Source organism: Sus scrofa, chromosome 11 (assembly GCF_000003025.6).
Source record: "Sus scrofa isolate TJ Tabasco breed Duroc chromosome 11, Sscrofa11.1, whole genome shotgun sequence".
Lineage (NCBI taxonomy): Eukaryota > Metazoa > Chordata > Mammalia > Artiodactyla > Suidae > Sus > Sus scrofa.
The window spans coordinates 6564105-6589535 of NC_010453.5; the positions used below are offsets into that span (position 1 = coordinate 6564105).

Genomic DNA, 25431 nt, shown 5'->3' on the forward strand with positions numbered 1-25431 from the left:
TCTTACTTCCGACTCGTGTGTTATTAAAGCGCACTTGCCCTAAGGGTGGCATCCTCTTGGCAAAGCAGGGACGCTCTGCCCCTTTCTCATAGAAGTTCCAATTCCAGGTCTCACTCTAGTGAGCACTAGGCAGCCCAGGAGCAGGATGCTGATGGGTAGAGACGGCGGGTGCTGTGTTTTAAAGGTGTCTGATGAGGGTGGCAGGTATAAATTGCACGATTTTTTTTTTTTTTTCACTCTCAAATTTAGTGACAGTTCCATTGCTGAAAACAGTCCAGCTTGAGGGAGGAGAAGAGGCCAGACGCTGGCTGTAACGGACACGAGCTTCACACATGCCATCCTTTGGAGAAAAGCTTAATATGGACGCTTTCTCGTCCACACCTTCGCTTCTCCTTTCAGGGGTCTTTACAACGTCCCGCCTAGAGCAGGAGCTGCCGCTCCCCGCAGAGACCCCGTGGTCCACACACGTCCCGGGCCGAGGAACAGAGGTCTTTGCCAGGGGCCGGCCTGGGGGATGCGCTGGCCAGGGGCCTACCCAGGCCGCTAAATCACTCGGCTGCCCTCCAGCTGTGGGGGGCTGCCCCTGGGGCTCTCGAGCGCCCCACCTTTAATGAGGAGAGAGCCGAGGACTCGTGATGTAGTGCTCTCAACCAGACATGGTGCAAGAGGCCCCAAAACCGAGCATCGGGGACGTGGGCCACCGTGGGGGAGGGGCTGGCCGCAAGGAACAAGATCTGTGTGGCAGGAAGCTGTCCTCAAAGCCGATCCACTTCCTCCCAGACGTCAGGAGGCCCAGCTGCAAGAACTTAAAATTCAGCAAAACCACCATGTAGATGGGACCGGCTGCCTCGGACGAAGACCCAAGAAGGAGGTAAGAAAACAAGAGATCTGAAGCACTCGGACTTACGGGGTGGGAGGTGGGGGCAGAACAGGAGGAAAGGTTTGCAGTGGGGCCGGGCCAGCTCACCCCCTGGTGCCTCACCCGGCTGTGGGGCCCGTCCGCCTGCAGTGAGATGCGACTTCAGTTCTACACCTGCCTGACCCCAAGCTGCGGGACACACCGGGGTATACCTGAACTCCTCCCAAAGTCACGGCTCCCGTGATATGACGCCCTGTGCCAACCCGGGCAGTTTAAGGAGAAGCATGATGCCAGTCCTGGCCCAGGAGGCAGAGGGTCGGGCCAGGCAGCAGGTGACAGGGCTCCTGAGGAGGGGGGAGGGGCCTAACTGTTCGGCTGCAGGACCAGCCCTCCCTGGGGAAGAAAGGACCAGCTCACCCAGCCACACAGGGGCCTGAAGCTTGCAAGGTGCCCAGGCACATCCCTGCGTCCACTCGGAAGCCTCAGTTATAAAGACACTTCATGCTTCAATGAAATCCACAACCAAGAGGAAACGTGGCACTCACCTGCTCCAGGGGCACAGGGTCCACCGTGAAGGCTGGCCCTCACAGTGCCCTAAAGCCGAGCCCCAGGATCCCCGCCCCTGTGGCCAGCCTTTCCCATCCATTCACCAGAGCCGATTGCAGGAAGCGGCCAAGCCTTTGAGGCCCGTAACAGCGGGTGCAGCCCATGCTGCGCTGTAAACTCTGAGTCTGTAGGAAAATTGCCGACCTGCATCTCAGTCCTGACCCAGGCCCGCCAGAGGAGGCGGCCCAGGAGGCGCCCTGGGGTCCACCTCAGACGCACGCCCAGCCAGCAGGGCAGCTTCCAGAGCTGATGACGCAGCACCAGCTCAGGGCCCAGAGCAAGGCCATCCAGCTGCAAACCAGCTGCCAAAATGGGAGGCAGACAGCGAAGTGTTTTCCATAGTTTTAGTATCATGGGAAAACATTAAGCATATAAAAATGACACCATATAATCCCAATGAGGATTACGTGTGTGGGGGTGTAACTACCAAATACTGAGATTAGCTTTCAGATCATGCGATGATTTCTTCTCTGCTGTATTTACCATGCTATCCGCAATGAAATGTGCTACTCCTTACAGCAGAAAACAACTGTGGGAGTTCCCGTCACAGCTCGGCGGAAACAAATCCGATTTGGAACCATGAGGTTGCAGGTTCGATCCCTGGCCTCGTTCAGCAGGTTAAGGATCTGGCGTTGCTGTGAGCTGTGGTGTAGGTCACAGACGCAGCTCGGATCCTGCGTTGCTGTGGCTGTGGTGTAGGCTGGCAGTTGCAGCTCCGATTTGACCCCTAGCCTGGGAACCTCCATATGCTGCAGGTGGGGCCCTAAAAAGCAAAAAAGAAAGAGAAAGAAAGGAAGGAAGGAAACAACTGTGACAACTAATAACGAACAACCATTTTGGGGCACCAGCCAAATGAGGTCCTTCACATACCTTATTTTATTTCATTTTCACACCGCTGCTCTAGCAGGCAATACTTCGCATTCTGTAAATAAGGGGACCCGGGCTGACCCAGTCATTCTCAACCCGAACCCCACGTCAGAACCGTGTGGGGACATTTTTAGAATGAGTGGTGCCGGCCCACCACAGGTCAAGCGGCACGGCTCCGTGAGCTTCTCCCAGCTGCTCCGGCCAAGATGCAGTCGGGGCTCCAACCCGAGTCTCACTGCCTCCAGGGCCTCGCGCTGTCCTCTGAATTAGGATCCCCAGGGTCTCGGGGGTATAGAGGTTTGTCAGAAAGAAGGGGGCACCCGTGGCAGGGCTACCTGGCAGGCGAGCAAGGCGCCACCACCAGGCGTCACATCCTAACTGCCCTCGGTGTCCTCAGCACCCAGGAGGCCCCAAGAAGGGACAGTGCCCACAAAACACACTCAGAAACACCACATTCAATTCAGGAAATTCACAGGACACTGGCTGTCTTTCTGTCTTTCACCTCAAGGGGCCCTCGCCACCGCCTTCCACGACTTAGGGGGGCCTGTCCAGCAGAGGAGAGCTCACCAGTGGGACATCTGACGGTTTGGTTCACCAAGGAGTCTGGTTCCGTTTCTCCAAATGAATACGCAGTAAGAAAGTGCTAGTTGGGTTAAAATCTTACCCAAGAAACAGTCTTACCTACGAAGCCTTGAAACAGTTCCCAAGAGTTCCTTCCGTCTTGGGGGTGCTCCGTCCCCAGGCTGCCCTGCTCCACTGCGGGGACAGCTGCAGTCCTTGTCACCCCTGCCCAGGGTTTCTGTAAGGCCCAGGTCCATGACGTTAGGCCAGTCAGGGAGTTTGGGGTCTCAGTTTCCACATCCGGGAGATGGGCTGGCCCTACTAGGGCCTCTGCAGGAGCTCGCGGGGCTCAGCAACAGCCCCTTCCTCTAAGTCTCAGCCACCTGTCATCGTCTCTGCCTCCCCGAAGCAGAGGGCGGAGCCCCTGAAGCTTTGCCAGATCCCGGTACTGTCACCCGCGTCACCACATTCAAGCCCTCCACACACTGTCTACCTAAACAAGAAAGACCAAAGAAGCCGACAGAACTCGGAAGCGCATTCTCACGAAAACCAGAGAGAATCCAGAGGCGCCCCCTCCCGGAGGCAGCAGGATGTGATGAGAGCGTGTTCACGTCTGCGGCCGGGTCCCATCCCTGGGCTGTGGCGGGGGGGGGGGGAGGGGGGCGAACTTTATCCCGACAGGTGCCCGCTTCTGAGTGAAGAAACATGTCACTACAGGAAGGCGCATTCTGTCCGGAGCGCGGAGCTCCTCGGACCCGTGCCTTGGTCCTCCTTCTCCAGGAGGTAAAGCAAACGTTCTCCGCCTGGTTCGCGGTGACATGAAGCCGCGAGCTGCACAAGTTGCAGGGGCAGGTCCGGGGCAGACGTGCCACCCTCCTCAGGGCAGGGTCCGTGAGCCAGACCCCGAGAGGGACCCGGGTGTCAAGCGAGCTGTGGGTGCTTCATCGGGGCCTTGACAACCACTCAGAACTGGCTCTCAAATCTCACTGGGAAAGAAACATCTCAAATAAAGCTCCCCTAAGATGAGAATTCAGACTCCTCTCAGGACACGGCCTCTTTAATTCTCTAGGCCTCAGAGGCACCCTGAAAAGTACGCCAGTGTTCAGGGCTCCTTCTAGAAATGTCCTCTTTCAAAAAGACCCAGGACAACTGGCATCTGGAACCAGGGCAAGGAGGGGATTCTGTGCCAAAATGACCTAATTTCCCTGCATCTTCACAGACGATTGTTTACTCACTCAACAAACCTTAACAAAGCCAGGGAACTCACTGATTCACACATAAGCCTGGACCAACTTAGTCCCCAAACACCTATCCTCCCTGCCCCCAACTTCCCATCGTCTGCTGTGTGGAAAAAAAAAAAAAAAAAAAAAAAAAAACTTGGAGTTTCTAGAAAATGCACTGGTTCTCAAAGGAAAGGAGCTGTGCAGCATAGAGGCTGGGTCCCCAGAGCTGACCGGGAGCGGGGTCGCCAGAAAGCAGCTCCACACAGACACGCACAAGCGCCTTCAGCCCCCACCGCAGACCCGAAGAGGCCCCTGCTGGGGTAAAGAGTGGACTTCAGCCGGCAGTTACGTCGCCCAGTCACCTAACTTTAGGGGGGGCGGGTTTTCAGAGTCTGGACTCACATCATCTAATTCCAGAAGCCCTGTCCCCACCAGGTGCCAAGGTGACCCACCTTTGCAAACTTCTTCTTCCTGCTGCTAGCAGCTCTTAATTTCATTCACTGCCCTGTCGGAAACCCTACAAACACAAGATCCACACGGGTCAAGCGGCCATCTCTTCCTGAACGCCACTGCCCGGTAGAAATTCCATCAGTTATTCCCGCGGCCGAGCCAGGCACTGAACCCAGCCCTTCCCTCCAGCCACTGGCCAAGATCCACTGCCTCTGAGGCACCAGGAGCTCTTCTGAGGACAAGCAGGTAATAGGGACGGCAGGGCCCAGGCAGGGCTTCAGCAGAGGGTTCTGGAAAGCACACGGAGAAGGGGCTTAGGGAAGTGACGTGGAGGAACGCGCTGGCCAAAGGAGGCAGAGTAAACACTGCATCGGGAGCTATCGTCTCTGATAAAAGTGGGAGGAAAGCGGCAGACGGCCTGTCCAGCCTCCCTTAAAAATAACAACACGTAAGTGTATATAAAGGAGTTCCCGTCGTGGCACAGCGGAAACGAATTTGATGAGGAACCATGAGGTTGTGGGTTTGATCCATGGCCTCGCTCAGTGGGTTAAGGATCCGGCATTGCTGTGGCTGTGGTGCAGGCCGGCAGTTGTAGCTCCGATTCGACCCCTAGCCTGGGAACCTCCATATGCCATGGGTGCGGCTCTGAAAAGAAAAAAAAAGAACGGTCTGGAAGGAGAATGGAGGCAGTGGTCTCTGGACAGGAAAAATTTTTTTTCAGCATTTTGACATTTCTTTGATGAGTGTGTATTGCTCTGCATTTAAATAAGGAAATCTCCTTTTAAAGTCGATCAGAGAGGTGTGGCTAACTGGGAACATAGGTTTCATTATGCTTTCTCTACGTATGTGCACGTCTGGAAATTTCCAAAAGTAAATGCAGAGAAAGGAATTCTGACTCAAAAGACAAGCAGACCCTCTGCACCTGTACCCCCAGGGCCAGGACAGCCCCGCAATGCCGTCAGAAACGGTTGCATGTTAGTTAAGTCTTGCGCAGAATTAGGTCAAACCACATAAAACTGTCAATATTCGGCCATTTTTCACCCTAGAAAAACAGCTGAGAGTAAAGGATCTGTAACAGGCAGACGTGTTCTCCCTCTCACGGGCCACGACCCTAGACGCTTCTCTAAACCTAAACCTACCTCATCTGGGGAATCAGACTCAAATCAGAAAAGGTAATGCAAGTTCCAAAGAACAAAATTAAGAAACATGGAAACAAAGTGATGCACGGGTTATTCAAACACTGGGAGAGAAACTGTAGGTCCGGTTTGGGCTACACATTGTGTGGGTCGTATGCGCATTTCATGGTTCACCCCCTACCTCTCAGCAGGTCACACCCTGACCTGACCCACTGAGCCACAGGTGACCTCGCCAGGTGACCTCGCCAGACGGAACAGGTGAGGCCGGAGCAGGGAGCCGACAGGCCAGCAGCTGAGAGTCACACTTGAGAGGCCCAAGTTTTAATCAAAGGAGGGGCGTCAACAACATGATACCTACCGGGAGGGTTAACCAGGCCCTGTGGGGCGGGCAGACCGCTGGGGCAAGTGGCACCGGGCTGCCGAGGGCTTGCCGCCAAGCCTTCCTTATTTCCGGAGCAAATCGATACGTTTGACCGAGCAGGGTGTTTTAATCCAACTACTAAAGCCCTTGGCACGAGCAATGCTGCCCCCTTTCCTACCGACCTGCCATTTGTTCCCCGGCCCGTTCCCCCTTCTCAGAGCCCCGAGATGCCCGCAGTTACCATGGGGATTATCTGCGTGGGGCGTGCGGGGCAGGAATAACCCCCAGCAGGAAATGCCCTCGTCCACGGCCAGTCGGGCCTGCGTATTCGCAGCCTGCTTCACCAGTGGCCAAAATTTCAGGTGTAATCGCCAAAGAGAAAAGCATTTACAAGCGGAAAGAAAGGCCACAGCCTCCAGCCAGCCGCGGCTCGCCCCCTCACCTGTCTTCAGCCCAACAGGTGTACCTGTCCCACTGCCCCACCACAAACTTTCCTTCTTAGGTCACACACTCGGAGGGCCGGTCCCAGTGGGCCATGGCAGAATGGCCTCCGGTACAGAGGTGTGGTGCCCTGTATGCCAAGACACGCAGGCATCAGAGGCAAATGGCCAATTGCCCGAGGGCCTGCAAAACCCAGGATGCAGGATCCAGCGAGCAGAGACCTGGAGGGAAATGCACCAGGGGCTCAGCGTGAAGCCAGAGATGGACAAAAGCAGCCCGGAGCGCTGGACACACGCAGTTTCCTCTCGGGGACCAGAGCGGGACGGCGGCACCAAGGGTGAAGGAGCTGTTTTGCAGGCGTGTTGGTTGGACCACGACAGCACCATACGTCACAGGCGGTGGCCCCGGCTCTGCTTTAACGGAGGCTCCGGTGCGATAACCCTAAAGACAGGCTGTCACTCCAGGACGCCACCCGAACCTGACCCCGGGGCCTCGCAATATGGCAACGTTCAGTTATCCAGCCTGCGGTTAACTGCGGTCATTCCTCCTCTGGTTCTCGCTTAGTGACAAGGCCGCCGCACATCTTCAGGGAACGAGGAGACGGCATACACGTTTCAGGCTTTTACGGAATTTTTGAAGGCGAAAAAAAACAGACTTTGTAACTTAAGTCCCCAGCACTGCTCTCTGCCTGCCCCACTGCACAGAAAGACCCCCCAAGAGGCACTTGCCTTCTTTCTAGAAGTTCACTGGCCTCTCAGCCACCTGAGACTCAGGACTGCATTTTCCTACACAAACAACATTCCAAAGCCACCCCTGCGTCCTAAGGCAGCTCCCCAAAAGCAACGGCACCCCAAACGTCCCTAAGGTGACTGTGAACTCTCGGGAGCCCAGGGGGTCAGTGAGGGCAGGAGGACACGGCGGGGCTGGAGGGTAGATGGACCCTGTGGCGTTGTGGTTCTTCGCTAGATGTAAACTCATGGGCCAGCGTGGGAAAAAGGAAGGAGTAAACTTTTTAATAACATCAACCTCAGGAGGGGAGCGCTTTTCAAGCCCTGCTCTGGGGGTCGAGGCCCAGCGATCCGCGCGGGGCAGCGACTCGGGGGCTGCGACTCCTCCTCCGGCACTGCTGGCGTGGGGCGGGCGGCAGAGGGGACGGATGGCGGCAGAGGGGACGGATGGCAGCAGAGGGGACGGATGGCAGCCGCGATGAGGTTACGCTCTTGACCACCCCGCCGGCCTGCTTGGGGAAGTGAGCGGCCATGCGGAGGAAACGCCCGGCCGTGGCAGTGAACCTGGCTCCTCCCACAGACTCGAACCCTCCACCCGCATCAGGGAACAGGAGCAGGCTCTAGAACCGTCTGGGAGGCAGCAGAGACCGGGGGCTCCCGCAGCAAGAGGAGGAGGACTGCAGAATGAACTCACTGTAGTTTAAGCACTTTTACTACCAAGGCCTCTGAACAGAGACGAGGAAGATATTCAAGGCTGAGATGGGAGAACCCCCCACCCCTTACATGCAGCAAGGACCTAGGTGACCGTCTTTGGGGCGGCTCCCCTGGTGACCCCGTGCCTTTGCTTCTGACGTTTATAGGTAGTGACAGCCTCCTACTCGGGCGGTCACTCAGAGCCTAAACCTCGCCCGACCTCCCGGGACGGAGGGGCTCGGAGCCCCAACGCCTCCCTTCTCCCTCCCCTCAAAGCTGTCTCCGCCCCAGTCAGCTGCTGGTCCCGATTGACACCTGCGCTCTTAATGCGGATCCAGGACCAGCCTCAAATACATGACCTACAGGAGGTCATTACAGCACCTAAACCCAAGAATAAGCTACGGGAGCATTCTTTTCTTCTTTTTTAACTTTTATACACCATGCTGAACAGTAGAAAATTGACAGAACACTGTAAACCAGCTACAATAAAAACAATAAAAATCATTACAAGGGAGCATTCTTAAGAGCAAAAAACAGGAGTTCCCGTTCTGGCACAGTGGAAACAAATCCAACTAGGAACCATGAGGTTGCAGGTTCAATCCCTGGACTAGTTCAGTGGGTTAAGAATCCGGCATTGCGGGAGTTCCTGTCGTGGCGCAGTGGTTAACGAATCCGACTAGGAACCATGAGGTTGCGGGTTCGGTCCCTGCCCTTGCTCAGTGGGTTAAGGATCCGGCGTTGCCATGAGCTGTGGTGTAGGTTGCAGACGCGGCTCGGATCCTGCGTTGCTGTGGCTCTGGCGTAGGCCGGTGGCTACAGCTCCGATTCAACCCCTAGCCTGGGAACCTCCATATGCCGCGGGAGCAGCTCAAGAAATAGCAACAACAACAACAACAAAACAACAACAAAAAAGACAAAAGACAAAAGAATCCAGCATTGCTGTGGCTCTGGTGTAGGCCAGCGGCTACAGCTCCAATAGCCTAGGAACCTCCATATGCTGCGGGTGCCCTCAAAAAAAAAAAAAAAAAAAAAAAAGAAGACAAGTGAAAAACAGAGAAGAGGAACAGGAGTAGGATGAAAAGTACGGGAGCAGACTGGAAACTGGAGCTAGCCCTTGACCCTGAGCAACGCAAAGGCAGACACAGAGCAGAGGCACCAGGGCCCCCGCGCTGCAGCCGCCCACGGCAAGTCTCTCCAGGGGCTGCAGATCTCCCAGCGCCCGGGGGAGGGGACACCTCCTCCCACAGTGTCCTGTGGACCAGGCCCTGGACGGACACCTGGCTGAACAGGACTTTAAGAGATCTGGACGAGGCAGAAATGGAGGCGGGAATTCAAGAACCCACAGGAGTGAAAAGAAAGCTTTTCTGAAGCCCTGATGGGACGGAAGAGCAGGTCAACGTCACACAACTTACAGAATAGTGAGTGGAGTCCCTGAGCTGTACAGCAGGCCCTCGTTGATTATCTTATAAAAGAGTGTGTATATGCTAATCCCAAACTCCTAATTTATCCCTCCCCCAAAATCTGGAAAAGAGTAACTGAAATGAACCACTGAATCTCTTTGCGGCACCCCTGAAATGAACACAATACTGCACATCAACTACCCTTCAATGAAGAAGAAAAACTTTAAAAATGAAACATTATACTTTAAAATTTTTAAATAATCTTCATGTGTACCAACACATGATACTAACAAATAAGTAAGACGATTTAGGTCTTAGCCATCACTTGAAAAGCCAACGGCCAATGAAAGGCCTAAATGAAAAACCTGGTCCAGCCCCGCAGAGCAGCCCCTGCTGCCGAGGAGCCGACGGGCAGACTGCACCTGGACGATGGCGTCCCCGCGGATCCCTGGGTCCTGGAGCAAAGATGCGTCAGGAGGGATGAGCTGCGCTTCAGGCTCCGGGGGGCAGGGAAGAGGTGATGTCAGACGCCAACGGTTCCGGCCCCAGAACCTCCGCGCCCGCGGCGGTCCCGGGAAGGAAAGATCCCGCTCAGCTCAGCATCAGGAAGGACGGGCACGTCACGCCAGCTGAAGGCAGGAGGCGAGGTCCCAGCCCGCGGAGGAGAAACCGAGAAACCACTAGACGGCCACCAAACCAGAAGATCCACCTCACTACGGCTACAAACCTGTGGTCACATCTCAGGTAAGGATGACCAAGCGTCCCCCAGACGGGCCACCTGCTCACATCTAGGGGTGGCTCTGCTAGGGTCCCCGAGGGGAGTGACTCCTCTCCTGCCACCAGCCCTGAGGACCCAGGTCAGCTGGGGCAGAAAACCTTTGCTGCATCCTCCAGGAAACAGGGGGACTTCAATCTGGGTGACTCTCCTTTCCTAGCCGACCCTAGGACACAGTGTCATGGCTCTAATTCACTGCCCGGCTGGCTCTGAGCACCTACCCGCCCCAGGGACCTCCACCGATGGGCCACCACTGTCTTGGGGCAGTGACGGCCACTCCTCCCTGGGGCCTCTGGGGAGAACCTCCTGGACAAGCAGCATACAAAGTCCTGGTTTTCTCAGTTGTAGCGTTTCAACTTTGCACACGCTCGCTCACCCAGGAGGAGCTGGAGAGGTTTCGTTAAGTTTCCTGAACACAACCTGCAGCTGATGTGAAGCCAGGCGGGGCGGTCACTGAGGCCCACATGCACATGAGGAGGCTGGTCAGGCTCGCCTTTTATCACCTCGCTGCAGCCGAGCAGACGTCCGGCACTGGGACCCCATGCCATCCCAACTGACGCCTTCTGCATGTTCATCCCACACTAAGTGCTCCTTCTCCACCACTTTCTACTTTTGAAAACTGTCCAAAGCCCAAGAAGAGTTAAATGAACATTTATAAGCTCTTCATCTACATTTGCCAATATTTATCATTCTGCCACATTTGCTTATCTTTGTATAAATATACACTTTTCTCCTGAACGAGTCACTAGCTAGTGAGCCGAACAGCGGTCCTGACGTGTGACTCAGGACACCTCAGGAGGCCTCGGGAAAGGCTTCTGATGAGCGGCTGTTAGGGGACGGGTTTATCCAGCGTACACGCGGAGGACGGGGAAGGGAACATGACAACAGAGGGGCCCGAACGGGACGCCCAGCACCACGCCACCCAACCCCAAGTGTTCAAATCCACTTCCAGGAACTTGGGACTGGGCAGCTGCAGGACAGACAGGCTGCAGAAGGATGAGGGTATTAACCAGCTGACCGTGGAGGAGACGCTCTGGGACGGGTCTGATGTGATCCCCAGGTCGTGGCAGGACGGAGGAGGGAGCGGGAGAGTCAGGGTCGGAAGGATGGACCTGAGAGGCCGCATCAGCCCTGCCAGCTTTGATCTGTCAGGACCTGGGGCCAAGGCAGCCAGGCAGCCGCAAAGCCCAGACGGGCCAGGAAATGGGTTCCATCAAGACCCTCCCAACACTTGGACAAGCCCAGTGAGACCTACTTTGGACTTGTGACCTGCAGAATTGTGAAATATTAAGTCTGTGTTGTTTTAAGCCACCTTTTAAAATATGGAGGCTAGGACTTTTCACGGTGCTAGGGGCTGGCCCAAGTCATCGAGTCTGGCCACCAAGAGCCATGATCACATCTGTGTTTTAGGAAGAAAACTCTGTAAAAAAGGAACAGGATCTAGAAGGAAAGTAACTGACAGTGTTTGCTGCCAACGATAAAAACTGGGTTTGGAAAATGTGCATCGGGGTCCCCAAGATCTCATGCAAACTTAAAGAGCTTCCCAAAACTTAAAGAGTTTTCTGATGCCGCCAGTGGTGATATTAACAAAAGTGTGTTTAGAAAACTATTATAAGATTGGAGTTCCCGTTGTGGCTCAGTGGTTAACGAATCCGACTAGGAACCATGAGGTTGCGGGTTCGATCCCTGGCCTTGCTCAGTGAGTTAAGGATCCGGCGTTGCCGTGAGCTGTGGTGTAGGTTGCAGACATGGCTCAGATCCCGCGTTGCTGTGGCTCTGGCGTAGGCCAGTGGCTACAGCTCTGACTCGACCCCTAGCCTGGGAACCTCCACATGCTACGGGAAGCAGCCCTAGAAAAAGCAAAAAAAAAAAAAAAAAAAAAAAAGAAAGAAAAGAAAACTATTATAAGATGAAATCTGTCCCCACGTGGAAGATCTGGGTGATACAGTAAGAGAGAAAGTCACTGAAACAGGATTACATACCTCAATTGATTCACAGTACAAAACAGACCCATTTTAAAGTACAGAACGCTCACTGATTTGGTTGCAGATTCTATGGGGGAACCAGCTGCCTACCGCCTGCTGAGTTTTTGTGCAGCACCAAAAAAAAAAAAAAAAAATCCACAATTACCAAAACGTACGGAAGGACTCCTCCTTTTCCAAGTGAGGATCTGAGGCCACATTTTCTTTATGTGTTTCGACTAAAACAATACACCCAAACTGACATGCAGCATCAGAGTAAGAACCAAGAGGCCTTCTATTAAGCTAAATGTTAAAGATATTTGTAAACATGGAAAACACCACTCCTACTACATTTTTTTGTTTTGGAAAATAGATGTCTCTCATAAAAATGTTTATCTACTAACGTAACATGGCTTATTGTTATTTTCAGCTGGCCTAATACATAAACATTTCAAGTTGTTCTGAATTTTAATCTGTAACATGACACATGTTGACACGTACAAGTCACACAGGCAAAGGCTGGTGGCCTCCTCAATAGTCTTTATGAGTATAGGGGGTTCTGCGATGGAGCAGTTTGAGGACCGCTGCTTTGGGGCGGTCCTGTGGAGTGGACACAGCCAGCCTTACACAGGCTGCGGTCAGGAAAGCCACCCACCCACTTCTTCAGGCTGGACGAGGCAGGTGACAAGTCACCCTCGCTCTCACTTTTCCCTGTTGTGGCTCCAAGCAGTTAATGCTCAGCTCAGGCCGGCCACACAGCAAACCAGGTTGAAGCCATCAGGATTAATGGGACTGAAATGCATAGCAAATAAATCCATCAGTATTGCTTTTCTTTAATCCAAGAATGTTCCAACTGATTAACTCTACTGCTTCAGATTTGCACGTTCACTTGCTACGACAGGGTAATGCGAATGCTACCTTCACCTCGGTACCTAAAGAATCTGATTTCACAGAGTTCCCTGGTGGCCTAGCAGTTAAGGAGCCAGCATTGTCACAGCTGTGGCTCGGGCCACTACCGTGGCCAGGGTCTGATCCCTGCACCAGGAACTTCTGTGTGCTGTGGGCTCAACAAAAAAATAAAAGAATTTGATTTCACTTATTTTATAAATGCTGCAAGCAGCATCCCAACACCAGCCAGGATACGCTGCCAAGGGCACAGACACCACACAGGTGTGACCACGACACCTCGCAGCTCTGTGTACCTGGCACACTGGCAGGAAATACGTCCATAAAATAACCTGAAGACATTAGCAAGCACATTTCCACTGAATAATTTATAAGTCAAAAGGAGTTCCCGTCATGGCGCAGTGGTTAACGAATCTGACTAGGAACCATGAGGTTGCGGGTTCAGGCCCTGCCCTTACTCGGTGGGTTAACGATCCGGCGTTGCCGTGAGCTGCGGTGTAGGTTGCAGACACAGCTCAGATCCCGCGTTGCTGTGGTTCTGGTGTAGGCCGGTGGCTATAGCTCCGATTGGACCCCTAGCCTGGGAACCTCCATATGCCGCGGGAGCAGCCCAAGAAATAGCAGAAAAAGACCAAAAAAAAAAAAAAGAATCAAGGCTTCCCACTAGGTACATTGATAGAAACTGCTAAAATTGGTTTCTGCTTCACATTATTCAACAAAATGCCCAAGCTGGGGGCAGCTGAAAAAGCTGCTTCTCCTGTGAATGAGTCTGTATACCGTTCTTCGTTTCACAAACGTCTGGAGTGCCAGACAGTTCTAGAAGCCAGGGATGTTGCGGTGAACTAATTCGACCAAAATCCCTGCTTTTGCAGAATTTGCCTTCTATGGCTGGGACCATCTCTTTGAAAAACAAGGATGGATGAAATAGTGATGGGAGGCAGCAGTCTTCTCCTCTCCCAAAGCAATTCCACGAAGTTATGAGAAATGAGATGCGCCCTGATGCCATAAGCAAGCACTCCATCCCCCCGCCAGAAGGTCAGAGACGAAGGTCATTGTAAGGAAGGATGCCATGGGGGACACCGCTCAAGGCAGTTCGGGGATTCTGCTAAGTCCTCTGCCTCCTCGAAGAGGAGCACCTTGGTGAGATCCGCTCCCGTGGGACGGCCATGGGCCCGTGGAACAGCCAAGGCAGCTCCCGAGGGTCCGGATCCTGGAAGGAGGGCATCTGTCCTTACAAAAGCAAACATTAGTTAAGCTTTTTCCTTTGGCATAAAGAGTGCTGAAATTTCAGCATGAGGCTGGTGTTTGTTAAAAGGGGGCACCGTGAAAGGGTTTAAGGACAGGGTCGGGGGAGGATGGAGAAGCAAAGCCTGGGTGCGGAGCAGAACCCCCAGAACCAGAAGGCGGGTCTCCAGGCGGCACTGAGGAGCCAAAGCTGTCCTCAGACTCCCGAACCTTCTTCCCTCCTTCCCCCCACCTCCCCGAGTTTGCAGGACAGGCGCCCTGGCGGCCGCCTCAAGAACTGACATCACAGCAGCGGCACCTGCCGCACTGAGAGCTGGCGACTCCAGAAGGGTTTTCCGGACCCCTGGAACCGGGGACCGGGGGCCTCTGTCCCTGAAGGCATCCAGCTCTGCGTCTGGCCTTTATCCAGAAATGCGCAGACTATCGTCAACTGAGGCAACACAGTCACAAGGGGCAGACCTGGCCGGTAACAGAAGCCCAAACACTTGCCCACACTGTCCCTGCCTTCCCCCCGGAGCCAGGCCTCCTGCTGCCAGAGCTCTGCCCAGACAGCATGACCCGCTCCCACTCGCCAGCTCCTCAACGACATGGATGCACCTCCACCTGAGGACAGGGGGTCTTAGGAAGACAGGGGGTCTGACGGGGTTCCTCACGGTTCCCCAGAGAAACTCCTGGTGCAGACTCCAGCGTCCACGCGAGAACCCGACTACCTCACCTCTCCCCCATCGCCACTGTCCACCCTGGGTCCACCTTTCCCCGGGGACCAATGCCAGTTTCTGTCCGCCCCCTAACGCAGCGACAGCCCTTAACGGTAAACGCTGTTGGAAAGACGGCACAAGTGATACAGACATCTGTGGTTCGATGGTGCTTATTAAGGGAAAAAAAAAATCAGAGACACTAAAGGAAATGTGGTCAAGGAAGTAACAGCAAGGGACCCATCCTTCCCCAGCTCTCCAATAATTAAAATGACTCCCGCCCACTCTGCACCCAGGAAAAGACGCAGGAGAAGACAACCTGATGATTCATCCTTCCTTTGAGAGACAAACTACTCCGCGAAAGGTTACAGAAGCCTTCTTCACTTGCACGGCAACAGCCAGGGAAGGCCACTGCGGCCACAGGCAGAAGCCTCCTCCAAGGGGGAGCGGCAGCTGGGGGGCAAGTCCGGGCCACAGGCAGCTTCTCGGAGGACCGTGTGGCCATGCCTGGAGCCATGTTTGTCCTGGCAGCTGAGGGAGGTGGTGTTGGCATCCAGGGGGACCCCACGACCCACAGGACAGTCCCCACGACAAAGAAGGAACCCAGTGTCGAGGTGGGCAAAGCTGCCTCGCTGGCGGAACCTGAGCAGCAAAGTGTCCCACGGAGGCAGCCGGGAAAGTGAATTGGTTTTTAAAACATTTCAAGGTCGTGTTTCACTATTTAAAAACCACACACATGTAATGTCTGCAAATAGGCATGTATTCACAAGAAGGCAAAACCTTGTCACCGCATCTCTGGAGAACGCTCCGCTGTCCCCAAACCGGGACTGAGAATTACTGAGAGGCAAAGCAGACTAAGGAAAAAAGTGAAAGACGAAAAACTGTGCTGAGGACTAAGACAAGCCTGACTCAGTAACCCGGGTTCTGAGAGCGACTCTGCTCCTGAAGAACCCGTGGGCTCATTCACTCTGCATCACAGGCTGTCACACGCCGTGTGTGTCACACTGAGGGACGGGACTGCCGCCGGGAGGGGCTCCGTTAGGAGAAGGCACTGGGCACCCGCCCCGTGCCACCTTGAGAGCTCCCCACGGCTCAGGGCAGGTGAGTCCAGGATTGGGCTCCAGGGCCGCTCTTGTTTGGAAACGTGCACCGTCTGGGTGTTCGGGACCCCGGCTCCGAGGTTCTGGACGAGCACAGAGACGAGGCGTGTTCCGCCTGCGAGGATCGCAGCTTCTTGCCCGGAAACGCTCTGCCTGCCGCTGAGCAGCCAGCCTGCATCCTTCCGAGGTACCTGGCAGTTACCGGCCGGGGCGCAAAACTGCCCCACAGCGGCTACAATGCCAGAGCCATAACCCACTGTGCCTCCAGGGAACTCCCTGAACCTGTGTCTTTTAACACCGGAGAATGTGAGAGCTTAGGTTCTGGACAGGACCGGCTGGCACCTAATGCAGACGCCCTCGCAGGCTGTAAAAGGAAAAAGTGAGCCGGGCAGGAAACCCGTGGGGAGAGCGAGGAAGGGGAGGCAGGGAGAACGCAGCGATTTCCCACGATTTTCCACCGGGTCACTTCCCTCCCGACCCTGCAAAGTCTCGCTCGCACCACCAGCCTCCGAGTTCCAACCCTGGGGCAGCAAAAATGAACACGCCTATCCAGGCGCCTAACTCCCCAGGGAGACGCAGCAGGGGTTATGACATCGGACGTGGACGTGAAGTGCCAACCGTGGCCCTGCGCCCTCTGAGCATAACCTCACTGAACACTCAGACCGAGTCTTCTGCGTCTACACAGCTATCACACCCACTTCCTTACGGAAAAGCAGCTTCATCAGGTAGGCACAAAGTGGAGCCTTGGCTCAAACCTCAGCGCGTCTAACTTAATCCACTCTGATGCTCCTGAATTACTTTTTATGCTACTTCGAGTCTACATAAGACTTGTAAGAGGTCCCCTAGGGCAATGGGGGCCATAAATGCAATTACAGTAAAACTTTAATTACACATAAGCATGACCCTCCCAACTTAGCAAACAGACACAATGCAAGGAGGAGGAACTGCTCTGAAGATGACTTGGGTCTGAACCCTGTCCAGCTGCTGACTCCCTGAATGAGATCAGGCAGACTGTTCTAGACCTAATCTCCTCACTTGTGCGATGAGGAAACGACTGTCAGGCCCACAGAATTGCTTAAAAATAATAAGAAATAGCGATGATGCATATATATTATATATTAATAACGTCCTAACACGCCGTTGGAGACTTTCTCTGGATAAGGGACGTAATTTCAGAAACACATTCCTCATTTCTTACTGTTTTCCGACTGCACGGGCTCCAGGCTGGCATTTTGGAATTTCTCTGCCAAACAGCTAATGAGCCACACCAACAGATAAATGCAGCCGGGAGGAGCTGCTATTGAAAGAAATCCTCCATTTCAGTGAAGAATTGTTTGACATGTGAGTCATCAGCTCTTAATCACACAGCATGTCAATATTTTAAAAGAACTGTCTCATGAATGAGCAGCTGGGGTCAACTGCGGCGCTGACCCTGGATTTGGACATTTGATGTTTCTGTCTGCCAGGGACTTAACCCCAAGTGTTTAATAAAATACAGTCTTTGCCAGGGAGGAAGTGACACTGTTGGAAAGGAAATATATGAATACAATACAAAAACTGCAGGGGTCTCTCCAAAATGAGCAGCAGAGAGGAGGCCCAGGGGAATTTCAGGATGGAGTCAGGGGGCGGGTGTCAAGGTGGAGGCTTGGCTGGGCTGAGGGAGGAAGGGCGGAGCATGGAGGAGCACCAGGGGTCCCAACCTGCCAGGATTCCGGCAGAGGGAGTGGAGGCCAGGGCTCTGATGCCCACAGTCCGGGCCAACCTTCTGAGCTGCCCAGCTTGGCCATGGTTCCCCTGGAAGCGCACACACACATTCTGGCCCCACACTAGTACACTCTCCTGAGACTCAGACATATAATCCATGGCCCTTTATGCTCAGGCTTCCCTCATGCCACCCACCCGCCAGGCCCCAGGTAGATCTGTTAGTCTCCAGGGATATAAGGCCCTCGTGCTGCATGGGCCCAGAGGATCCCTCCCCACCCCCGCCCCCTGCGGCAGACAGCAGCCCACCTCACGATTCCTGGGCAGCCTCGTCTCCTTACCTCCTCCTGCCCCTCTTACCCAACAGTTTCTATTTTTGAAAGCCATAGCATCAGTGCAGAGACAGACACTACGGTCTGGGGCGAAGGACCCTTCACCCATTCTCACTCCCAAAGGACACAGAGTGGGCTCATTATTAAAACCCACCTCTCAGCCAAGTCACAGTCAAACCTACTTCCCTTTCTGGGGCCCGAGGTGTTGCCTATTGCGTCATCAAAGCCTCCGAGGAGGAATGTGGTGATGGGTGAGCAACAAGGTGAATGGACTTGATGCCCCTGACATGCTTACTCCACAATGGACAATAAAAACACTTACAATTCAAAAACTGAAGATTCCTCAAAAAGCTGAAGTTACCGTCAAAGGACCCAATCACTCCTAGATGCACAACCAAGATAAATGAAAGCCTGCAAAAAAACTCGTATGTAAAAACCTGCAGACATTCACAGCAGCATTACTGTTCCTGACAGCCAAAAAGTGGTTCAACAACCCACATGCCCATCCAGACGATGAATGGGTAGTAAATGAAGTCTAGCCACACAAGGGAATACTACTCAGCCACAAAAAGGAATGAAGTTCTCATTCACACTACAACGTGATAAACCCCTGAAAACATAATGCTAAGTGAAAGAAGCCAGTCACAAAAGGTCACGTATTGTAGTGTTTCACGTGCACCACAAGCCTGGAATACAGACAGAAAGTAGACGAGTGGCTGCCTGGGTGGTAGGTGATGAAAACGTTCTAAAATTGTGGGAAGGGGTGCCTAACTCTGTGGCTGTAATAAAAACCACTGAATTTATACTTTAAATGGATGATCTTTATGGTTTCGAATTATATTGAGTAAAACTCTTAAAAAAAAAAAACAGAGCCAAGAGGCACCCAATCCACAAGGAACCGCAGCATGGCTAATCTATTAAAGGCGTCTACGCAGACCCTCCAACTTCGACACAAGTTCAGTTGGGAAAGCAGCACTTTGTCCCCCTTATTTTAATTCTGCTTCAAGTCAAAACTCTGCATTTCCTCCCCCAATCAATAATTACAGCTCTGGTTGCAGCCGGTAAGGTGATCTCCACTCTATCTGCACAAGCCATTTATTATATGTAATAGTCATTCCGCGTTAAGAGTTTCACGAACATGAAATTAGCTGCTGTTTAATAAGCCTGCCTGACACGCACTGCCTCATCTTCTGTTGTTCTGTTACAGTGTGTGTGAACAGACAGCTTACGTTTGCACGGCGACAGGGCACAGAACAATAAAACTGAGGAGGGCTGCAGCCGGCGATGGTTTAAGTACTCTACTTAGTCTAAGCTCCCAGCTCCCAGCGGGCCCCTCCCTCTGCGTGCGCACAGCCCAGGACCTCAGAGAAAATGGGCGGCTTTAATGGGGAATCAGAAGAAGAGGTTATCAGGCAGCAAAAGATCTTGGCACTAAGAGACGATTTTCTAAGACCATTAAGGTGCGCTCGGGGTAAAAACATCACCGGGGAGACAGGGAAAAGACAGGCCCAGCTTGGGATGCTAGAAGGAGGCAAATTTGGGGAGACTTCCTGCACTGAATATTCAGAACACTCCCAAGGCTGGGCGGCAGCCTCTTGACTGCCAAGGCACACCTGACAGGTGAGTTCACGCTGCTCTCCTGGGCATTTACAAGCGCTGGGTACAACTCCCTGTGGGCAGGTGTCTGCCCGCCACTCTCCTCCCACGGAGGCGTCCCTGATGATGCCGCAGCTCTGGAAGCAGCCGAGGAAGACAAAGTGAGCCTTGGATGGGGCTGGGGAGCTGCCTGGGTCCAGGAGCGAGGCGCCTGCCTGTACCAGCCTTGCCATTCCCGCAGGGAATCAGGCAAGCACTTGCAAGCCTTGGCCTCTGAATTTCTGTCCTTTGATAGACTTAACTTGCTCTCCTGGGGCTAAATCGCGGGCTGTGTCGCTGCAGTTCCACACGTGGCAGGGAGAGGTCTATGCCTCCAAAGGGTTCCCGCCCAGGGGGCCGTTCTCCCAGGAGGGGCACTGCACACCAGCCATCTCTGGGCCGGGACTCAATTCACAAATGGCTCTGGCCACCAAACACACAACATTGCTTCCTGAGGAGCTTCTTGAGAACATTTTCATCTACGTGAAGCGGTCCCCCAGGCTACAAATGAAATAGGAAATGATCAGGGGAGCCAGTCCTGGGAAGGAAGCAGAGAGGGTCTCAAAAGTTCCAAACCAGGCTCCCAGCACACCGCCCCCAAGAACAGATCTGCACACATGCGCACTGATTTTTTTTTTTATCACACTGTTCCTTAAAGGAAGCCACGTTTCAGGATGAATTAAAAAACAAAACATAAAAAGAAAACTCTGTACTACTCTCATAAACAGAGCACCACGGAAAAGATGTGAAATCAGACACTAAACTTGGCTCCATCACCTGACAGGAGCACCATCTGCCTCCTGCTGGGCCCCTGATGGGTACCGCCTATGGGTAGTGAGCGCTGATGTGTCCGCGTTGAACATACTTCAGAATTTAACATACTAAAAAGGTCGCTCTGTGCCGAAATCGTCTGGCAGGCTGAGCATGTGTCGGGGGCTGGTGGTGACTATGACCGGTATGGGTCTCCGTTGTCACTTAGGAGCCCGGAGCTGCTCAGGGCGCCTCCTTCACAAGTGAGCAAGCCAGAAAGCCCGGGCTGTGGGCTGACACCACTCCCGCCCGAGGCCTCTTCCTCTGTTTGGCTCCTGGGCCGTATCTGGACATTCTAGGAAACGCTCTGCTTCACCTGCTCTGCCGGGGCGGTGGCTTTTCCCACCCGAACTGGGCGGAAAGCGAGCGCCCGGGTGAGAACCTGCTTTCCTCCTCCCGGGAGGTCTGGACGCTCACAAAGCCCAGTTATTTGTTTTGCCAAACTGTACATACATTGAATGGAAATGTTTGTTTTCTGTGTCCCACTTCACGTCTGTGAAGACAAATGATTAAAGAATCATTTCAAGGGCATTTTTTCCACGCATCCCCTGCAACCTGGTTATATTAAGCAGCCCCGCTTCCTGCCTTTTAACTTAGGTTTCTATCGGCACATCATCCACTCTTCTTTGTTGACCTTTATGTGTACAATGTTGTTTCAAAACCCTTCTTCAAAGGGAAGGTCAGAGTGAAATGTCACCGGAAGGCTGCCAGATGGCCGGCGGCCAGGGGCACCCGCTCCCAGAGCCGAGCCTACCTGCGGGAGGAGGGCGGGCCCGCCGCTGGACCACCTGACCTGCCCCGGCCCCGCCCACCCCCAGCGCAGCCCCACCCACCGCCAGGCCGCCAGGACCCCAGGGCCCGGGAACCGCCATTCAGAGCTGCTTAGGGAGCGCTGGCTGCACGCGCATGGTCTGCTAGGAGCTGCAGGGACAGAGAAGGCTGTGTGCTCCCTGCCCTCGTGAGTGAAGCGGGGAGAAAAGACGTGTAGGAGGCTTTCCCAAAGACGGAGGTGGGAAAGCTGAAAGAAACCACGAGGGTTCTCTAGGGCCCAGAGGAAAGAGGATGGATGCGACAGATGGAGGAGGAAGGACCGAGAGGACGTGATAAATTATTGAGTACGAGAGGCAAGAATGGGAATGAGTCAGACGTCACTCTAAAATCTCAAGCCTGAGTGATTGGAAGCCTGAGGACACATTAAGAGGCAAAATCCAGGTTCAGGTTTGGAGGCACTGAGTGTGCAGTGAGGGTGGGGCCCAGGTAAGAGGCTGTGACCTGCCATTCTGACCCCACCATTCGTGTTCTGCTCTGGTTTATCAAACAGCAAGTGATCAGAGACACATAAAAGCAGTGCATTAGCAATACTGGAGACCAGCGCTGGTTCATGCTAGTGAACTCGCTAACCAACCATACCAACTAGAAGCAAGCAACACACCCACAACTGGCCAAGGCCAACTGAATATGCTAAAAATTCAAACCTGCCAAATTTGATCTAGAAAAAAATGGATTTGGAAGGAGTTAATGGCACAAAAGAAAGAGGGGCAGAAGCGAAGTTCACTAGACTCAGCTATGGATTAATGGCTGGTAAATGCAGAAAACCTTTCCTGGATATTTAAATGGAATACAGATTATCCTGAAGAAAATAATTTCAGAAAAATGCAAAAATTAAATGGTTTATCTGTACTCTAAAAACCTAATCAATGACTTAAACTGAAGTTCACTCAGGGAAACATTTTGATCCTTTAAAATTCATCAGCGATACATAGAAAATATTTAGATTCACAAACAAGAGTCAAAATATCCTCCGATCAGAACAGTGTGTCAAAATGTCCTGTGTCCAAAACAAGGCCGGATCAAATACAGGATGTCCATTTAAATCGGAATTTCACGTGAACAATGAATACTGGTTTAGCATAAGCCTGTCCCAAGTATCTCATAATTATGTTCCAAATACTGACTACAAATTTTTTTTTAGTATAAAAAAAGCTATACTAAAAAAGTATCCATTGCTTACCTACAATTCAGATTTAATGGCATATCCCAATTTAACTGGGTATCCATCCAGCATTTTGATTGGCTCGATCTGGTAACCCCCCCCCCAACCCAGGCCCTCCATGCCCTGACCATCAGCCCTGAGTTCCACAGACCAGGCTCGTCAGACCAGTGAGTGCTAAGGTCGCCATCTGACGAGACCCCCCATGCACGTGGAGGAAGCTTCTGCCAGAGACCTACAGAAGGAGAGTCTGCAGGACAAGGGAGAGGCCAAGAACATGAAATGTTTCAGAGACAGCAGGGGTGGGGGCTGATGACAGACTATCAGGTTGTTTCATGAGAAAAAGACTGTCTTGGGGTTATCCAGCCTTTGGACTGGACAAGCAATGAGATCCTGCTGTGTGGAACTGGGAACTCTAGTCATTTGTGATGGAGCACGATGGAGGATAATGTGAGAAAAAGAATGTGTGTGTGTATGTGTGACTGGGTCACTTTGCTGTACAGCAGAAAATTGACAGAACACTGTAAACCAACTATAATGGAAAAAAGAAAAGTCACTTTAAAAAAACAAAAAGATTGTCTGAAAGCGCCCAGTTTTAGTAGGAACTTAGTTCTCCGAGGGTTGAAAACAGGTGCAAAAAGTCTGGCATTCTCTCTCCTCGGCTTCATCACAAGCAAGTGGGTTCTCAGCCAACTGCCTGTATCTTTAGTGTCTACAGAGGATCCCACAGAATGTGCCCCATAAAAGCCAGCACTTCGCTAACTTAGGGAAGCCCTGTGGGCACCCAAGTGATGTTTGCGGAATGAATGAATGAATGAATGAATGTGTACTTCTCCAAGAAGCTGTTCTCAACGAAATCTTGTATCTCATTGAAAGTCAAAGTCCAGGGTACATCTTGCATATTCCATGGCACTTGCCGCAGCAGCGAATATTCTTTGCTCTTTAGGCAGTTTGGCACCTGAGGATTTTTCTCGTATGAAACACCAGCGTCTGTGCTGGGTCCAAACCAAACAAGTGAACAAAGACACCTGCTAGTCTACCCAGTGCAGCACGTGTTAAGATTCACAGGCACAGAGCAGAGGAGAAAGGCCACCACCTCTCAAACCAGAGCGAAGGTAGTTCCAAATCCATTTTTTTCTATGTCCCTTTGTGTAACAGTTGTAGCTGTTCTTTAGTTATGGGAGCACTTAATCAAACAAACATCTGAGAACACCACAATTTTCTTATTTACACGTAAAAGTATTATTCAACCCTGTGCCAATTTCCCTTGCTCTGCCCTGGAAGAAGTCCCAAGGACGCCTCATGAAAACAAGACACTTTAGAAAAATAAGACATATTTTTTACAAGAGTACTGTGTACCTCTTCTAACTTAGGATAAACCCGAGCTTTTTTTTTTTTTTTTGCTTTTTCAGGCCACACCTGTGGCATATGGAAGTTCCCAGGCTAGGGGTCCAATTGGAGCTACAGCTGCGGGCCTACACCACAGCCACAGCAACACAGGATCTGAGCCACATCTACGACCTACACCACAGCTCAGGGCAATGCCAGATCCTTAATCCACTGAGTGAGGCCAGGGATCGAACTCGAGACCTCATGGTTCCTAGTCGGATTCTGCTGTGCCATGACGACAGAACTCCCCCGAGCATATTTTGAATTTCTACAAAGAAACCTTTATTTGCATTGCTCCTGTGAATTTTCCATTCAGCATGAAAGGCACCCAATTTAGACTTTACAAACGAATGGAGCCTGGGCAAAGTGAAAGCTGTGTTGAACTTTTGGCTACATCACCTGCATCAAATAAATGTGCTCTACGTCTCTGCTGCTCCAGTTCAGGAAAGGACTGCGATGGAGGGAAAGGACTCAAGCTGAAGGTGAGTATAATGTACAAGTTAAACCCAAGGATTTCTCCGCATCAAGGCCTGAAAAGCTTACATTCAAACGGAGTCTCAGGTCTCGGTTTTTCAAATTTGGCCCAAAGGAATCTCTCTCTGTCCTGATGTGGGGACACTGGTGCCAGCTCTGGTCACCTGCCACTGCCTTGCACCTTCCAAGGCAGGACCTGCCAGCCCCTCACTGCCCATGCAGAGCTGAGGTACATTTCGCATTATTAATTTTCCCCAAACACCACTAATGCTCAGTGTTTCCGAGTGTTCCTGCGAATGAGAGCACAAATTCAGAGCACTGGCAGAGTCACGGAGTCTCAAGCTTCCTGCAGGTGGGAAGAACCACAGGACCATCCAGGCAGACAACGTTCTAACAGCAGGAATCAGCTACCCAGTCGGGCAACTGACACAGTCTAAACATCGGGGTGAGTCACTGCTCTGTATCACTGTTTCTTAGGGTCCCGGTTCTCCCTGTGTTCTAAAGGCTGACACCAACGATTTCCATCTCACATCAAACCCACAGCGCTCCGTGGGCTGTAGGATGTCAGGGTTGGAGGGAAGCTCTTCCAGGTCACCTGCTGGGCCTCCGTCGATGGCCTTACCTGCTCTGCTGCGCAGCCTTGGAGGAGGGTCCTGTGATCTCTCCAGACAACGAACGCGCTGCGTCTAGCAACCTTAAAAAGGAAACGGAAGGATGAGAAGTGTGGACCAAGGGAATGAATGGCTACTTGGTAACGTCCACCAGGGGCTAAGGGTGCAGCTCTGGGCTGAGAGCTGGGCTTGGCCCCTCCCTCCGGCCCCAGGCAGTCCGGGAGGCGGTGACCATCTGAGGGATGCAGGTTCCGAGGTGGGACCCCAGGTCTGTCCAGCACCCCAACTTTGCTGCTTCTGCTTCCATCCAGGTGGCTCTGGGGGAGAGGAGCCCTTGGCCCGGCTGGTTATCCCCAAGGCTACAATTACCTACATCAAATGCCAGGATGAAACTTTACAACTCAGCAACACAGAAACACAGATCACTTCTAGAATTCAAACACTGTTCCACACACATGTGGTCTGTTGGCCCTGGGGGTCTG

The 25431-nt window shown here is 52.8% G+C and overlaps 1 protein-coding gene across 5 annotated transcripts in view; it reads right to left on the reverse strand.

The window, feature by feature from the left end:
* Positions 1-25431, reverse strand: part of SLC7A1 (solute carrier family 7 (cationic amino acid transporter, y+ system), member 1) — a 66602-nt gene that overhangs the window by 26052 nt on the left and 15119 nt on the right. For all 5 annotated transcript variants that reach the window (XM_021065162.1, XM_021065163.1, XM_021065164.1 and 2 more), the window contains 1 exon segment: positions 24961-25032. The gene's annotated coding sequence lies outside the window, so the exon portion shown is untranslated.